The following is a 6000-nucleotide window of genomic DNA, read 5'->3' as shown; positions in this document are numbered from 1 at the left end:
CAGAACATTTATCCATCTGATGCTTTTATCCAAAAAGCAGCAAGCACTCCGTCCATATTGAAGCCCAATTAGACGAAAGCATTCCGTCCATATTGAAGCCCAATTAGACGAAAGCACTCCGTCCATATTGAAGCCTGATTAGACGAAAGCACTCCGTCCATATTGAGGCCCGATTAGACGAAAGCACTCCGTCCATATTGAAGCCCAATTAGACGAAAGCACTCCGTCCATATTGAAGCCCAATTAGACGAAAGCACTCCGTCCATATTGAGGCCCGATTAGGCGAAAGCACTCCGTCCATATTGAAGCCTGATTAGACGAAAGCACTCCGTCCATATTGAAGCCTGATTAGACGAAAGCACTCCGTCCATATTGAGGCCCGATTAGACGAAAGCACTCCGTCCATATTGAAGCCCAATTAGACGAAAGCACTCCGTCCATATTGAAGCCCAATTAGACGAAAGCACTCCGTCCATATTGAGGCCCGATTAGGCGAAAGCACTCCGTCCATATTGAAGCCTGATTAGACGAAAGCACTCCGTCCATATTGAAGCCTGATTAGACGAAAGCACTCCGTCCATATTGAAGCCCAATTAGACGAAAGCACTCCGTCCATATTGAGGCCCGATTAGACGAAAGTATTCCGTCCATATTGAAGCCTGATTAGACGAAAGTATTCCGTCCATATTGAAGCCTGATTAGACGAAAGCACTCCGTCCATATTGAAGCCCGATTAGACGAAAGCACTCCGTCCATATTGAAGCCCGATTAGACGAAAGCACTCCGTCCATATTGAAGCCCAATTAGACGAAAGCACTCCGTCCATATTGAGGCCCGATTAGGCGAAAGCACTCCGTCCATATTGAAGCCTGATTAGACGAAAGCACTCCGTCCATATTGAAGCCTGATTAGACGAAAGCACTCCGTCCATATTGAGGCCCGATTAGACGAAAGCACTCCGTCCATATTGAAGCCCAATTAGACGAAAGCACTCCGTCCATATTGAAGCCCAATTAGACGAAAGCACTCCGTCCATATTGAGGCCCGATTAGGCGAAAGCACTCCGTCCATATTGAAGCCTGATTAGACGAAAGCACTCCGTCCATATTGAAGCCTGATTAGACGAAAGCACTCCGTCCATATTGAAGCCCAATTAGACGAAAGCACTCCGTCCATATTGAGGCCCGATTAGACGAAAGTATTCCGTCCATATTGAGGCCCGATTAGACGAAAGTATTCCGTCCATATTGAAGCCTGATTAGACGAAAGCACTCCGTCCATATTGAAGCCCGATTAGACGAAAGCACTCCGTCCATATTGAAGCCCAATTAGACGAAAGCACTCCGTCCATATTGAAGCCTGATTAGACGAAAGCACTCCGTCCATATTGAAGCCTGATTAGACGAAAGCACTCCGTCCATATTGAGGCCCGATTAGACGAAAGCACTCCGTCCATATTGAAGCCCAATTAGACGAAAGCACTCCGTCCATATTGAAGCCTGATTAGACGAAAGCACTCCGTCCATATTGAAGCCTGATTAGACGAAAGCACTCCGTCCATACTGAAGCCTGATTAGACGAAAGTATTCCGTCCATATTGAAGCCTGATTAGAAGAAAGTATTCCGTCCATATTGAAGCCTGATTAGAAGAAAGTATTCCATCCATATTGAAGCCCGATTAGACGAAAGGATTCCGTCCATATTGAAGCCTGATTAGACAAAAGGATTCCGTCCATATTGAAGCCCGATTAGACGAAAGTATTCCGTCCATATTGAAGCCTGATTAGAAGAAAGTATTCCATCCATAATGAAGCCCGATTAGACGAAAGGATTCCGTCCATATTGAAGCCTGATTAGACAAAAGGATTCCGTCCATATTGAAGCCCGATTAGACGAAAGTATTCCGTCCATATTGAAGCCCGATTAGACGAAAGTATTCCGTCCATATTGAAGCCCGATTAGACGAAAGGATTCCGTCCATATTGAAGCCTGATTAGACAAAAGGATTCCGTCCATATTGAAGCCCGATTAGACGAAAGTATTCCGTCCATATTGAAGCCCGATTAGACGAAAGTATTCCGTCCATATTGAAGCCCGATTAGACGAAAGTATTCCGTCCATATTGAAGCCCGATTAGACGAAAGCATTCCGTCCATACTGAAGCCTGATTAGACGAAAGCATTCCGTCCATATTGAAGCCTGATTAGACGAAAGCATTCCGTCCATATTGAAGCCCGATTAGACGAAAGCATTCCGTCCATATTGAAGCCCGATTAGACGAAAGCATTCCGTCCATATTGAAGCCTGATTAGACGAAAGCATTCCGTCTATATTGAAGCCCGATTAGACGAAAGCATTCCGTCCATATTGAAGCCCGATTAGACGAAAGCACTCCGTCCATATTGAAGCCCGATTAGACGAGAGCATTCTGTCCATATTGAAGCCTGATTAGACCAAAGCATTCCGTCCATATTGAAGCCTGATTAGACGAAAGTATTCCATCCATACTGAAGCCTGATTAGACGAAAGCATTCTGTCCATATTGAAGCCTGATTAGACGAAAGCATTCCGTCCATATTTAAGCCTGATTAGACGAAAGCATTCTGTCCATATTGAAGCCTGATTAGACGAAAGCATTCCGTCCATATTGAAGCCTGATTAGACGAAAGTATTCCGTCCATACTGAAGCCTGATTAGACGAAAGCATTCCGTCCATATTGAAGCCTGATTAGACGAAAGCATTCCGTCCATATTGAAGCCTGATTAGACGAAAGCACTCCGTCCATATTGAAGCCTGATTAGACGAATGCATTCCGTCCATATTGAAGCCTGATTAGAAGAAAGTATTCCGTCCATACTGAAGCCTGATTAGACGAAAGCACTCCGTCCATATTGAAGCCTGATTAGACGAATGCATTCCGTCCATATTGAAGCCTGATTAGAAGAAAGTATTCCGTCCATATTGAAGCCTGATTAGACGAAAGTATTCCGTCCATATTGAAGCCTGATTAGACGAAAGCATTCCGTCCATATTGAAGCCCGATTAGACAAAAGCATTCTGTCCATATTGAAGCCTGATTAGAAGAAAGTATTCCGTCCATATTGAAGCCTGATTAGAAGAAAGTATTCCGTCCATATTGAAGCCCGATTAGACAAAAGCATTCCGTCCATATTGAAGCCCGATTAGACGAAAGTATTCCGTCCATATTGAAGCCTGATTAGAAGAAAGTATTCCGTCCATATTGAAGCCTGATTAGACAAAAGCATTCTGTCCATATTGAAGCCTGATTAGAAGAAAGTATTCCGTCCATATTGAAGCCCGATTAGACGAAAGTATTCCGTCCATATTGAAGCCCGATTAGACGAAAGTATTCCGTCCATATTGAAGCCCGATTAGAAGAAAGTATTCCGTCCATATTGAAGCCCGATTAGACAAAAGTATTCCGTCCATATTGAAGCCCGATTAGACGAAAGTATTCCGTCCATATTGAAGCCCGATTAGACGAAAGTATTCCGTCCATACTGAAGCCTGATTAGACGAAAGCATTCCGTCCATATTGAAGCCTGATTAGACGAAAGCATTCCGTCCATACTGAAGCCTGATTAGACGAAAGCATTCCGTCCATATTGAAGCCTGATTAGAAGAAAGTATTCCGTCCATATTGAAGCCCGATTAGACGAAAGCATTCCGTCCATATTGAAGCCCGATTAGACTAAAGTATTCCGTCCATATTGAAGCCTGATTAGACAAAAGCATTCCGTCCATATTGAAGCCTGATTAGAAGAAAGTATTCCGTCCATACTGAAGCCTGATTAGACGAAAGCATTCCGTCCATATTGAAGCCTGATTAGAAGAAAGTATTCCGTCCATATTGAAGCCCGATTAGACGAAAGTATTCCGTCCATACTGAAGCCTGATTAGACGAAAGCATTCCGTCCATATTGAAGCCCGATTAGACGAAAGTATTCCGTCCATATTGAAGCCTGATTAGACAAAAGCATTCCGTCCATATTGAAGCCTGATTAGAAGAAAGTATTCCGTCCATACTGAAGCCCGATTAGACGAAAGCATTCCGTCCATATTGAAGCCTGATTAGACGAAAGCATTCCGTCCATATTGAAGCCCGATTAGACGAAAGTATTCCGTCCATATTGAAGCCTGATTAGACGAAAGCATTCCGTCCATATTGAAGCCTGATTAGAAGAAAGTATTCCGTCCATATTGAAGCCCGATTAGACGAAAGCATTCCGTCCATATTGAAGCCCGATTAGACGAAAGTATTCCGTCCATATTGAAGCCCGATTAGACGAAAGCATTCCGTCCATATTGAAGCCCGATTAGACGAAAGTATTCCGTCCATATTGAAGCCCGATTAGACGAAAGCATTCCGTCCATATTGAAGCCTGATTAGAAGAAAGTATTCCGTCCATACTGAAGCCCGATTAGACGAAAGTATTCCGTCCATACTGAAGCCTGATTAGACGAAAGCATTCCGTCCATATTGAAGCCCGATTAGACGAAAGTATTCCGTCCATATTGAAGCCTGATTAGACAAAAGCATTCCGTCCATACTGAAGCCTGATTAGATGAAAGCATTCCGTCCATATTGAAGCCCGATTAGACGAAAGTATTCCGTCCATACTGAAGCCCGATTAGACGAAAGTATTCCGTCCATACTGAAGCCCGATTAGACGAAAGTATTCCGTCCATACTGAAGCCTGATTAGACGAAAGCATTCCGTCCATATTGAAGCCCGATTAGACGAAAGTATTCCGTCCATATTGAAGCCTGATTAGACAAAAGCATTCCGTCCATATTGAAGCCCGATTAGACGAAAGCATTCCGTCCATATTGAAGCCTGATTAGAAGAAAGTATTCCGTCCATATTGAAGCCCGATTAGACGAAAGCATTCCGTCCATATTGAAGCCCGATTAGACGAAAGTATTCCGTCCATATTGAAGCCCGATTAGACGAAAGTATTCCGTCCATATTGAAGCCCGATTAGACGAAAGTATTCCGTCCATACTGAAGCCTGATTAGACGAAAGCATTCCGTCCATATTGAAGCCTGATTAGACGAAAGCATTCCGTCCATATTGAAGCCTGATTAGAAGAAAGTATTCCGTCCATACTGAAGCCCGATTAGACGAAAGCATTCCGTCCATATTGAAGCCTGATTAGACGAAAGCATTCCGTCCATATTGAAGCCCGATTAGACGAAAGTATTCCGTCCATATTGAAGCCTGATTAGACGAAAGCATTCCGTCCATATTGAAGCCTGATTAGAAGAAAGTATTCCGTCCATATTGAAGCCCGATTAGACGAAAGCATTCCGTCCATATTGAAGCCCGATTAGACGAAAGTATTCCGTCCATATTGAAGCCTGATTAGAAGAAAGTATTCCGTCCATACTGAAGCCCGATTAGACGAAAGTATTCCGTCCATACTGAAGCCTGATTAGACGAAAGCATTCCGTCCATATTGAAGCCCGATTAGACGAAAGTATTCCGTCCATATTGAAGCCTGATTAGACAAAAGCATTCCGTCCATACTGAAGCCTGATTAGATGAAAGCATTCCGTCCATATTGAAGCCCGATTAGACGAAAGTATTCCGTCCATACTGAAGCCCGATTAGACGAAAGTATTCCGTCCATACTGAAGCCCGATTAGACGAAAGTATTCCGTCCATACTGAAGCCTGATTAGACGAAAGCATTCCGTCCATATTGAAGCCCGATTAGACGAAAGTATTCCGTCCATATTGAAGCCCGATTAGACGAAAGCATTCCGTCCATATTGAAGCCTGATTAGAAGAAAGTATTCCGTCCATATTGAAGCCCGATTAGACGAAAGCATTCCGTCCATATTGAAGCCCGATTAGACGAAAGTATTCCGTCCATATTGAAGCCCGATTAGACGAAAGTATTCCGTCCATATTGAAGCCAGATTAGACGAAAGTATTCCGTCCATACTGAAGCCTGATTAGACGAAAGCATTCC

The 6000-nt window shown here is 43.5% G+C and overlaps 1 protein-coding gene across 6 annotated transcripts in view; it reads left to right on the top strand.

Moving 5' to 3' along the window:
• LOC137046172 (ral guanine nucleotide dissociation stimulator) overlaps positions 1-6000 on the top strand; it is a 36025-nt gene that overhangs the window by 20720 nt on the left and 9305 nt on the right. The gene's annotated exons all lie outside the window — the stretch shown is intronic.

This window comes from Pseudorasbora parva, chromosome 18 (genome assembly GCF_024679245.1).
Source record: "Pseudorasbora parva isolate DD20220531a chromosome 18, ASM2467924v1, whole genome shotgun sequence".
NCBI classification, from domain to species: Eukaryota; Metazoa; Chordata; class Actinopteri; order Cypriniformes; family Gobionidae; genus Pseudorasbora; species Pseudorasbora parva.
Note: the sequence above shows the minus strand (reverse complement) of the source record. Positions and strands in the feature narration are given on the sequence as shown.